Source organism: Panthera pardus, unplaced genomic scaffold (genome assembly GCF_024362965.1).
Source record: "Panthera pardus isolate Hobbes unplaced genomic scaffold, ASM2436296v1 HiC_scaffold_27, whole genome shotgun sequence".
Lineage (NCBI taxonomy): Eukaryota > Metazoa > Chordata > Mammalia > Carnivora > Felidae > Panthera > Panthera pardus.
The window spans coordinates 14,012,347-14,025,513 of NW_026526843.1; the positions used below are offsets into that span (position 1 = coordinate 14,012,347).

Below are 13,167 nucleotides of genomic sequence, written 5' to 3' on the forward strand. Positions count from 1 at the left end.
TTTAAATGTGGAACATGAAAAAAAAAAACTAGGTTTCTAGAATGGGTGACTGAGGAGAATGTGTCCCAATCTGAGACAAAGTATATAGGACAAGGAGCTGACCTGGGAAGCAGAGATGATAAGTTCCATAAATGCCATGCTTAGCTATAGGTGCTTATTGGAAGTTTGTGTAGAAACGCTAGGTAGGAAGTTGGCAAGAGGAGCAAGGAATTCAGACGAAGCATCTACACTGGAAATACAGGTTTCGGAGTCAGCCATACGTAGATTAGCGTTAAATCCGGGAGGGTAGATGAGATCACGAAGAAAAGAGCGTGTAGAGTAAGAACATTTGAACTGAAAACAGAACGCTGGAAAACACTATTATTTTCCCAAAGCCACTCATGTGTTTTAGGTGTGTGTTACAGCATCGCCGCACTTCCGGTTACCAAATCCTGTATTAGTTACCTATTGCTGTGTAACAAATTACCCCTAAATTAGCAGATGATCATGTCATGAAGTTTCTGAGTGTCAATAATCTGGGAGCAGCTTAGCTGGGAGGTTCTGGCTCAGGTCTCTCAGGAGGTTGCAGACAAGAAGCCCACCAGGGCGACAATCATCTGAAGACTTGAGTGAGCTTGGCGAATTCACTTCTAAGTCCACAGACCTGGATTTGGGGAAGATTCTTTGGTTCCTCAAGAGACAGACCTTCTCATACAGTTGTTTACTTTATGGCATAGGACTTCCCCCAGAGTAAGTACTGTGAGAGAGAAAGAGAAACAGAGAGAGAGAGAGAGAGAGAGAGAGCTACAATGTCTTTCATAACGTCATTTCAGAAGTGACATGCCATTAGTTCTACCATATTTTATTGGCTGCACAAGCCAATCTTATGAGATACACAAGGGTGTTGCCTGGCTATCACAAGTGCAAATCTCAATATCATCTTTTTTTTAAAAAAATCTATATATGTTTATTTATGTTTGAGAGAGACAGAGAGAGAGAGAGAGAGAGAGAGAGAGAGAGAGTGAAAGAGCAACTGAGGGAGAGGCAGAAAGACAGGGAGACAGAGGATCCAAAGTGGGCTCCATGCTGACAGCAGAGAGCTTGAGGTGGGGCTTGAACTCACAAACTGTGAGATCATGACCTGGGCCGAAGCCAGATGCTTAACCAACTGAGCCACCCAGGCGTCCCTCAATATCATCCTTTTTATTCAGAGTTTCCCACCATTAGAAGAGGGATGGTTTCCAATTTCTCTTACAACATGATTGGTATTATTATTATTGATATTACTATCACAATTATTATAAATTATAAATCAAGTCACTTCACAAGTGCTTGCCATATTTTTTACCTTATTTACCATTATACCCTTCATGCAATGTAACCGAGTATTAGTGTGATGTATGGAAATGAGGTTAGATTCTGCAAATAAACAATCCTATTTAAAAATATGGTTTCAGTGTTGTATGAAAGGAGAGAAGGTTAGCACTCCCTTAGACAAGAATGGAGGAGGCCCTCAGGCTAGACAACATGCATACGGTTAAGGCATTTCCATCTACTTCAGTGGCATCTAACCATCATTTTTTACAATGGGTTCAAACTTAAGTGACCATCTACTTAATATAGACTGCTATATGCATAAGATGTTATATATGAGCCTAATGGTAACCACAAATCAAAAACTTGTAATAGAGGGGCACCTGGGTGGCTCAGTCAGTTGGGCGTCTGACTTCGGCTCAGGTCATGATCTCGCGGTCTGCGGGTTCGAGCCCCGGGTCGGGCTCTGTGCTGACAGCTCGGAGCCTGGAGCCTGCTTCTGATTCTGTCTTCCTATCTCTCTGCTCCTCCCCTCTTCACGCTCTGTCTCTCCCTCTCTCTCAAAAATAAATAAACATTAAAAAAAAACTTGTAATAGATACGCAAAAAATAGAGAAAGGAATCCAAGCATATCACCAAGAAGGCCATCAAACCACAAGAGAAGAAAGCAAGAGAAGAAAGGAATAAAGAACTACTAAAACAACTGAAAAACAAGTAACAAAATGGCAATAAATATATATCTGTCAATAACTACTTTGAATGTAAATGGACTAAATGCTCTAATCAAAAGAGATAGGGTGATTGAAGGGATAAAAAAGCAAGATGTGTCTATATGGTGCCTACAGGAGACGCACTTCAGACCTAAAGACACATGTACATTGAAAATAAAGGGATGGGAAAACATTTACCATGCAAATGGAAGTGGGAAAAAAAAAGCTGAGGTAGCAATGCTTATATTGGACAAAAGAGACCTTAAAACAAAGATTGTAACAAGAGGCAAAGAAGAGGGCACCTGAGTGGCTCAGTCAATGAAGCATCCAACTCTTGATCTTGGCTCAGGTCAGGATTTCACAGTTTGTGGGATCAAGCCCCGTGATGCTTGGGATTCTCTCTCTCCCTCTCTCTCTCCTCTTCTCCTGCTTATGTGCACGTGCTCTCTCAAAATAAATAACTTTAAAGAAACAGAAAGAGACAAAGAAGGATACTATATAATGATGAAGGGAACAACTCAACAAGAGGATATAACAATTACAAATATTTATGCAGCCAACATGGGAGAACCTAAATACATAATTATTAACAGACATAAAGGAGGAAATTGATAGTAATACCATAATAGTAGGGCACTTTAACACCCCACTTATGTCGATGGACAGATCATCCAGACAGAAAATCAGTTGGTGCAGCCATTGTAGAAAACAGTAAGGTCCCTCAAAAATTAGAAATAGAATTACCATATGACACAGTAATTCTACTGCTGAGAATTTACCCAAAGAAAATTAAAACACTAACTCAAAAATATGTATGGACCCCTAGGTTTACTGCAGTATTACATACAATAGCCGAGATACAGAAGCAACCTAAATGTCTATCCACAGATGAATGGATAAGGAAGAGGGACTATTACTCGGCCATTGAAAAAGAATGAAATCTTGCCATTTGTAACAACATAGATGAACCTAGAGGGTATAATCCTCAGTGAAAAAAAGTCAGAGAAAGACAAATACCATATGATTTCACTTATACATGGAACTGAAAAAAACAAAACAAACAAGCAAAGAAAAAAAGACTAACAACCCATGCTCTTTTTTTTTAACATTTATTTATTTTAGAGAGTGACAGAGACAGAGTGTGAGCTGGGGACGGGGGGGAGAGAGAGACACACACACAGAATCCAAAACAGGCTCCAGGCTGTGAGCTGTCAGCACAGAGCCCAATGTGGGACTCGAACTCACAAACCGCAAGATCATGACCTGAGCTGAAGTCGGATGCTTAATTGACTGAGCCACCCGGGTGCCCCTACGCTCTTAAATATAGAAACAAATTAGTGGTTGCCAGAGTGGAGGTGGCTGGGGGATGGGTGAAATAGACAAAGGGGATTAAGAGAACACTTATCTTGATGAACATTGAGAAATGTTTTTGAATTGTTAAATCATTATATTGTATACCTGAAACTGATATAACATTGCCTGTTATTTATACTTGAATAAAAAAGAAATTCATAAAAAATGATACAACAGAAATAAAATAAAACTATTCTGTTCCCTGAAAAATAAAATAAAATAAAAACAATTAGGTGCTTTTCAATATTTTAATTTTCTCATGTTCAAATTCTATTTACATGACTTGCTAAAAGTGGAATTTAAAGAATTATAAATGATTTCAGTGAGTGAAGTAAGGTGATTAAATAGAATGTAGACATATGTGATGCTTATAACATGTAATGTAAACACTTAAAAATAGTATAAAACATTTAACATTAAAAATATCTAGTTTCAGTATCAATTAGCTTAGTATAAGCATGTTATTTAAGTTTTCCCAGCTTCACTGAGGTATAACTGAAATACAAAAATTGTATATATTTAAGGTATACAATGTGATGATTTAACATACATATACATTGTGAAATAATTACCACAATGAAGTTAATTAACAAATCCATCACCTCACAGAGTTACAATGTTTTTGTGTGTAGTGAAATCATTGAAGATCTACTCTCTTGTCACCAAGAGATTGTCACCATGCTATTAGATCCTCAGAAGTTATTGATCCTATAACTGAAAGGTTGTACCCTTTGACCAACATCTCCCCATTTTTGCCACACCCTTAGCCCCTGGTAATCACCAATCTGTTCTCTGGTTCTGTGGGTTTGACTTTTTAAAATTTCACATATAAATGAGATCATTATTTGTCTTTCTGTGTCTGGCTTATTTCACTTAGCATAATATCCTCGGGGTTCATCCACGTTGTACTGAATGGCAGGATCTCCTTTTTTTCGAAGCTGAATAATATTCCATTGTAAATACACAGACTGTATTTTCTTTATTCATCCACTGATGGGCACTGACTTCGTTGCCATATCTTGGCTACTATGAATAATGCTGAAATGAACATGGCAGTGCAGATTTGCCTTTGAGATACTAATTTCATTTCCTTTGAATATGTAAATTTCAGACTACTGATTATATCTGGAAGTGAGATTACTAGGACATATGGAGGTTCTATTTTAAGTTTTTTATGGAACTTCGGTACTGTGTTCCATAATGGCTGGAATAATTTACATTCCTACCAACAGTACACAAAGATTCCTTCTATCCACATCCTCACTAATACTTGTTATCTGTGGTCTTTTTCTTTTAAATGTTTATTTATTTATTTTGAGAGAGAGAGAGAGAAAGAGAGAGAGCAAGTGGGAGAGGGGCAGAGAGAGAATCTCAAGCAGGTTCTGCACTGTCAGTGCAGAGCCCAACACAGGGCTTGATCTCACAAACTGTGAGATCATGACGTGAGTGGAAATCAAGAGTCAGACGCTTAACTGAACTGAGCCACCCAGCACCCCATCTCTTGTCTTTTTGATAATAGCCATTCTAACTAGTGTGAGGTGATATTGCACTGTGGTTTTGATCTGCATTTCCCTGATGATTCGTGTTGTTGAGCACCTTTTCATATGCCTGTTGGTCATTTGCCTGTCTTCCACGAGGAAATGTCTATTCACGCTTTTGCCCATTTTTAAATTGGATTACTTATTTTTTGCTATTAAGTTGTAGGAGTTCCTTACATATTTTGGATATTAACATCTTACTGGATATGTGGTTTTAAAATATTTTCTCCCATTCCATTGCTTTGCTTTTCATTTTGTTGATTGTTTCCTTTTCTGTACAGAAGCTTTTGGGTTCTATATATCCCACTTGTTTAATTTTGCTTTATTGCCCATGCCTGTGGTGTTGTTTCCAAAAAAAAAATCATTGCCAAGACAGATTTTCCAGAAGATTTTCCCTTATGTTTTCTTCTAGGAGTTTTACAATTTCAGGTATCACATTTAAGCCTTTAATTCATTTTGAGTTAATTTGATGTAAGATAAGGATCCAATTTCATTCTTTTACATGTGGATACCAGTTTTCCCAACACCATTGATTGAAGAGACTACCCTTTCCACATTGTGTACTCTGGGCATCTTTGTCAAAGATTAGTTGACCATATCATGTGTAGGTTTATTTCTGGACCCTTTATTCCATTGTTGTTTATGTCTGTTTTTATAGCAGTACCACACTGTTTGGATTACTATAGCTTTATAATATAGTTTCAAATCAGAAGTGTGATGGCTCTAGCTTTGTTCTTTTTTTTCTCAAGAATGCTTTTGGTCATTCAGGTTCCACTTAAATTCCATATAAGTGTTAGGACTGTTTTCTATTTCCATGAAGAATGCCATTGGAATTTTGATAGGGAATGAATTGAATCTATAGATTGCTAAAATAGTATAAATATTTTAGCAATATGAATTATTTTAATCCATGAACACAGAATATCTTTTTTTGTTTAATTTCTTTCATCAGTGTTTTCTAGTTCTCAGAGTACATAGATCTTTCACTTTCTTAGTCAAATTTATTGCTAAGTATTTTATTATTTTTGATCATAATGTAAGTAGGGTGGTTTTCTTAATTTCTTTTTCAGATAGTTCATTGTCAGTGTCTAGAAACATAACTGATTTTGGTATGTTGTTCTGTATCCTGCAAATTTACTGAATTCATTTATTAGCTCCAACAATTTTTTCATAGAATCTTTAGTGTTTTCTTTATATAAAACCATATCATCTGCAATTTCACTTATATGAGAAATCTTTCTTTCCTATTTGGATGTCCTTTATTTCTTTTTCTTGACTAATTGCTCTGGCTAGGGTTCCCAGTCCTATGTTGGATAGAACGGGTGAAAGTGGGCACTGTTTTCCTGATCTTGGAGGAAAAGCTTTCAATCTTTCCCCATTAAGTACGATGTTAGCTGTGGGACTGGCATATATGTCTTTCGTTACGTTGAGGTACATTCCTTCTGTACCTATTTTGTCGAGGATTTTTATCATGAAAGGATATTGAATTTTGTCAAATACTTCTTCTGCATCTATTGAGATGATCATGTGATTTTTATGTTTCATTCTATTAATGTGATGTGTCACATTTATTGATTTGCCTATTGTTGAACCAACCTTGTATCCCAGGAATAGATCCTACTTAATCAGTGTATAAGATCCTTTTAATGTGTTGATAAATTCAATTTGCTAGTATTTTCTGGAGGATTTGGCATCTATCTTCATCAGGAATAATGGCCTGTAGGTTTCTTTTCTTGTATCTGGCTTTGGCTTTGGTATCAGGGTAATGCTGGCCTTGTAACATGAGCTTAGAAGTGTTCTCTTCCTTCAGATTCTTAGAAGAGTTTGAGAAGGACTGGCATTAATTCTTTTTGTTTTAAGTTTATTTATTTATTTTTGAGAGAGAAAGAAAGTGTGAGTGAGGGAGGGGCAAAGAGGGAGAGAGAGAATCCCAAGCAGGCTCCACACTGTCAGCATGGAGCCCAATGTGGGGCTTGAATCCACAAGCCCCAAGATCATGGTCTGAGCTGAAGTCAGATGCTTAACTGACTGAACCACCCAGGTGCCCCTAATTCTTCTTTAAATATTTGGTAAAATTAATCATACAGCCATCTGGTCCTGGAATCTTTTTTGGGGGGATGTTTTTGATTACTGATTCAATCTCCTTACTTGTTATTGGTCTAATCGGAATTTCTTTCTTTTTTTTTTTAAATGTTTTATTGTATTTTTGAGAGAGAGAGAGAGAGAGAGAGAGAGAGCATGAGCAGCGAGGGGCAGAGATAGAGAGGGAGACACAGAATCTGAAATAGGATCCAGGCTCCAAGCTGTGAGCACAGAGCACGATATGGGGCTTGAACTCATGAACCACGAGATCATGACCTGAGCTGAAGTCAGACGCTTAACCACTCAGGGGACTCTGAACTTCTGTCTTTCTTTGTTTTTTTTTGTTTGTTTGTTTTGTTTTTAATGTTTGTTGATTTTTGAGAGAGACACAGAGCACAAGCAGGGGAGGGGCATAAAGAGAGGGAGACCCAGAATCTGAAGCAGTCTCCAGGCTCTGAGCTGTCAGCACATAGTCTGATGCAAGGCTTGAACTCACAAACGTGAGATCATGACCTGAGCCGAAGTCAGATGCTTAACCAACTGAGCCACCTAGGCGCCCCTGAATTCTGTTTTTCTAACCATTGTAGTTTATATCTCCAGCACTGCATAAACAGATTTTTCTTGGGTTATTTTAATAAGATTCCAATGCCTTTCTACCATCGTGTAGCACCTTTTCTGTACATATTTAGGTATAGTCAATTCTCAGGTAAAGGCTGGTCAATCATTTTGACGCCTGCATTTTCTACTTTATTTCTTGCTTTGTAAAATCTTCTCTTGATAGTTAACAGGTCTTATTTTAATTGCCTGCTTTGTTGACAACTTATACTTTTATTCTTTGTGTACATGCAATGGAGAAGTGCTTTAAAAGGAAAACAACGCTCTATCCAAAGAAAGGTTTAAGGAGGTGCAGGAGAGCTTAGGGTGATGCTAAAATAGTTTTTACCAACATGGAACAAAGACAAAATGCAAAGAGGTGAAATTTGGAGAAACTAGACAACCTTCGAGGATTTCAGGATTTTCTTTGGGGTCATTCCTTTAATTAATTTAAATTCCAAGATATGCAATAATGGAAGAACTAGTAATGTGACTTTGTTCTGCAACAAGCAATGATTTGGAAGATGGGAAGGGGAAAGAGTAATTTTATTTATTAAGGCACGACATTTGTGGAGTTTCAATTAAGCAAGTCTAAAACAATGTTTTCTGTTCCTGGATGCTCCTAGAATTTTCAAGTGCACATGTACTGATGAAGATATGCTGCAAGTAGATGCATAGTTGAAAGAAGGGGGATGATATTCTCTAGCGCCTACAAACTAATGAATACCACTTCCAAAAACCACGTATTTGTTTCATTGACTGTTAGAACGGCAAAGGACCTCACAAGTCATTCAGAACAACCACTTAACTTTACATTTAGGAAAACCAAGTACCATAGAGAAGTAACTGTCCAGTAAACAACCAGTCACTGATAGAGCTAGGGCACAAAACTCTTTCCTGTCTATAAAACTGTGCCTAGTGCTCTATGTACCTCTTTAACTGCTTTCTACTGGATTAAACTGTTTTTTTTTTAATTTCTTTTTATTCTCCCATGGGTTGGAAGTTATATGTTTTGTTTATATCCATAGCATGTATCCTTAAATTTTTAGTATGTCTAATTCATCTAAAGTCTAAAGTTAGCCAACACCTCTCTCCTCCTCTGGAAGACTATAAGGACCTTAGAATACTTAGGCAGGCTATTTTGGTTGCCTAAACTACAGGGATGCATTCTTTCCTCTTCTTTCTTTCTAAAAGAGCCAGGGTTTTATTCAAATATTGAGCAAAATAAGTTCAAGGATGGCGAGTCTATCACAAGGTGATAATCATGATTAGTCTAAGTGAGACAGGAAAATAACATTCTCTTTGCCAATGATTGGTTGTGGCCAATGGGCTATAAATAAAAGTCTGCTCTCAAGCTACTGGAAAGGATGTCCTGACCTGATAAAAAGACAGAAACATAAGAGAAGATAGTGTTCACTGCTTTCTTTCTTTCTGCGTGAGAATGTGCTTGTGTGAGAACATCGTACTTGAGATATTCGCACCATGGGGGAAAAGAGCAGACATGTACGATAGAAGAAACAGCACAATGAGGAAGACAGCTTATGTCCTCAATTGCATAATTGGGCTGCTGTTACAACTCATGGACTATCCATCTCTGGACTTCATGATATACAAAATAATAATGATTTCCAATTGTTTAAGGCTCTTTTAGTAAAGTAATTGGTTATTTCCAACCCAAACCAACTTAAATCAATTGAATCTTTAAGTCACCCTTACATCTGACATATTATTTTTATGTAATGTGTTGGTAATTTTCACTATTAATGCTTTTGTTAAGTCAATGCTTCTTTAGATTAACAAAAACGATAAACAATTTCTTTTTGACCATGACTTCTACTGTCTCAGGGCTTTCAAGCTTCAGTTTTCTCTTTCATGAAGTTCATCTCTTACTATTGTAATGGTAGTCTGGTAATGAAAAATTCTCAGTCATTATCTGCAAAAGTATTTAATTTGGTCCACTCTTGAATGATTATGTATGTATAAAACTCTAGATCAACAGTTTTCTCCTAATTTTATTTCCGTGTGTCTAGGTGTGGATTTATTTTTATTTAATACTGCATGGAACTTGATGTATTTCTTGAAACTGAGAATCAATGTTTTTCAACTGTAGAAGTTTTCAAATATGATATCCTCAAATAGTCACGGTATTTGAAACCCTACGAAACATGTCAAACATTCTTCTTCTTTTGAATATTTTTTTTAACATTTATTTATTTTTGAGACAGAGAGACAGAGCATGAACGGGGGAGGGACAGAGAGAGAGGGAGACACAGAATCAGAAGCAGGCTCCAGGCTCCGAGCCGTCAGCCCAGAGCCCGACGCGGGGCTCGAACTCCCGGACCGCGAGATCGTGACCTGAGCCGAAGTCGGACGCTTAACCGACTGAGCCACCCAGGCGCCCCTTTTGAATATTTAAATCTCCACTCCATAACCATAATCTCTTTAACCTTCGGTGCTTTATTCTAGATAATTTCTTCACAACTATCTTCCATTTTAAAAACAGTACCTCTTTAAAAAGTCTATTGAGTTACAAGATCTTCTATACATATCACAGTAAAATTATTTTTAAAAGTGCTATTGGCATTTTTTCCTGTCAAAATGAAAACGGGTTTCTTTTCCTCATATGCATGGTTTTGAAATGTGCTGATAACTTCTTTCATGTATGTCATTTTCAACATGCATACTTCCGATAAATGTATTACTTGAGGTTATTAGGAGTCTAATTTTTCTTTTTGTTGTGACTTCTGACTCTTCCTCTTTTCAGCAGCTACATCCTGCAAGTCCTGGTGTGAATGTGTATCCCTCCAGGGAAGTTTTGCATTTGCTTCTGCCTGGAAGCATCACTGGACTTGTATGAGTTTTTCATGTCAATTTGTCAGCTTGGCAGTTCCCAGATAAAATGGATATTAAACATTCAAATTCAAAGTTAATATGCGGGCAGGTCCATGATTACAAATTTACAGGGGAAGCTTTTTCTATCGTTAGCCCAGGCTGAGATATACAAGGGTCCTTTCCATCTCCCTTGGAATATAAATAAGTTTTGTTATTTTTTGACAATTTCGCTGAGCTTGTACATTCCCACCTCATGCCACATTCTCACAGATTCTCTTCCTTCCTCATAAAATTCACTGCTACCATTTTCTTATACTTGGGGGACCCTTGCAATACAAAATTTGAAAAGGAGGAAATGTAAGAAAGACCTCATTCAAAATGCTAGGGATGTCTCCGTTGAGGAACATTGGCCTAGGCCAATCGCAATTCATCCTCTGAGGCTGGGGGTGTGGCACCTGACTAAAGTTGGGGTTCTGTTAGTAAGGAAGAAGAAGGCCGCTGATGAACAGATAAATACCAGTGACTACATTAGGAAGGACCAAATATGGAACAACTAAAATATGTCAAGTGCTCTGCTAAGCAATCTATATACGTTAAGTCATCTTTTTCTCACAGCAAAGTTGCAAGGAAGTTTATGATTATCCCCATTTCATAGGTGAGAAGACCGAGCTTCAGTCTGAGAGAGGCAAATCATTTCCCTAAGCTCATAAAGCTAACAAGTGGCATCACCCGGTTTCAAACTCAGCGTTCATAGAAACTTGACGTATCCATCAGGAAAAAAACCCACAATACTTGATTTCTATGCTCATGAAGCATACACAGTGCAACAACTATCTCTGAATTTCCTTCTTCGAGTTGATAAGGGGCCAACATAGAAAAATCCTTAATGTCCCATGGCATTTAGTTCTTCATTGATTCTTTCGTGATGAGTGGTGATTATTAAATTGCCAGGACCATCCCTGAACCAGTTATAACTGGCTTTAGCATGAATTCTGACACCCAGCTCTGCTTTAAATAACCCACATTTTCAATATCTAGCGTAAACAGGGTATTTTTACCACTGATATTTGAAAAACACTTTAAAAAGCCTCAGAATATGAAATATGCTGTAATACTGTATATATCGGTAAATTACATTTCCAGTTTGTCCTCAATTTCAAGAAAATACTCAGCCAAATAAACTAGCAAGCAAATAAATCACTTTAATTATAATAAATGGCAGTTTCTCTAAATATATTTCTGGCAGCAAATAGCTTCTATTATTGACTTTTGCAAGAGTAATTTAAGGGGAAACTATTCTCAGTAAAGTTGGAGATGCCTGCTATTCCTCATCTATGTATATTATAATCCATTTAGATTCCTACACCATGGGAAGACTAATTTCCAATTTTAAGGCACTTAAGCAGATATATTTATTATGAAATTATCCATCTTATAAATTATCTTCTTCATAGTGCCTCATTGGCTAAATTTAAGAATGTGATTTTCTATAGTGTAGATAGAAAAATCATGGCCAGGTCAGAAAAGAAGTATTGTTTTTCTAGAATTATAATAATATATCGTAGTATTAAAATGAGATACACTTTTGTTGTCATTTTTCCATTGGTAAGAAATTTTTTCTCATTAGAAATACTTTATACATAGTGATAATTAAGATTATATATATATATATATATATATATATATATATATGATAGATGTCTTGTTGTGGTGAACATTTATAGGCTTGAATTCATTCTTTTTCAAAAGAGATATTCTATTCAATTTACACAATTGTTTGTGAGTTTGCAAAGAACCTAATGCAATATCTGTCACATCATGAATATTCCATAAATGGTAGTCATCAATAATTGAATTTTAATATTATTGTCATATATCATATGCTCATTTAGAGTCTAGAACTGTTTATCTATGTGCCTTGGTGGAATGTATAATCTCAATCAAGGATAATCAGATCCCCACTGGACCTGCTGGTCAAGTAATTTGCCTAATGGCAAAGATCCATGAGGATCAGCAGTTAAGTGGGGACGGTGAAGTGAAGATGAATTTAAAAGCATATGTAGCATCCATAGCATTGAATGATTACTAGAAATGAATGGGTAGGAATAAGTAGTCAGGATTATATCTGAGTTTCTGGTTTTAGTTATTCAGTAAACAAGAGTATCGTTTCACTGGACCACTTTCTCACACCATAAACAAAAATAAACTCAAAATGGATTAAAGACCCAAATGTGAGACCATAAAAATCCAGGAAGAGAGGACAGGCAGTAATTTCTCTGACATCTCCTGTAGCAACATTTTTCTAGACAAGTCTCCTGAGGCAAGGTAAATAAAAGCAAACATAAGCTATTGAGACTACATCAAAATAAAAGGCTTCCGCACATCAAGGAAAAAAGCCAAAAAAACTAAAAGGCAACCTACCGAACGGGAGAAGATATTTGCAAAGGATATATCCAATAAAGGGTTAGTATCCAAAATATATAAAGAACTTACACTCAACATCCCCAAAACAAATAATCCAACCAAAAAACAGCAAGTTTGAACAAACATTTCTCCAAAGAAGACATCCAGATGGCCAATAGACATATGAAAAGATGCTCAACGTCACTCCTCATCAGGGAAATGCAAATCAAAACCACAATGAGATATCACCTCACACCTGTCAGGATGGCTAAAATCAACAACACGAGAAACATCAGGTGTTGTGTTGGTGAGGATGCAGAGAAAAAGGAACCCTCTCGAACTATTGGTGGGAATGCAAACTA

General features: G+C 36.8%; 1 non-coding gene across 1 annotated transcript; it reads left to right on the top strand.

The window, feature by feature from the left end:
- Positions 1-1,435: 1,435 nt before the first annotated feature.
- Positions 1,436-1,562, top strand: LOC128774015 (U6atac minor spliceosomal RNA). The gene has a single exon (XR_008418495.1). It is a non-coding gene; the product is annotated as a U6atac minor spliceosomal RNA (small nuclear RNA).
- Positions 1,563-13,167: the final 11,605 nt, after the last annotated feature.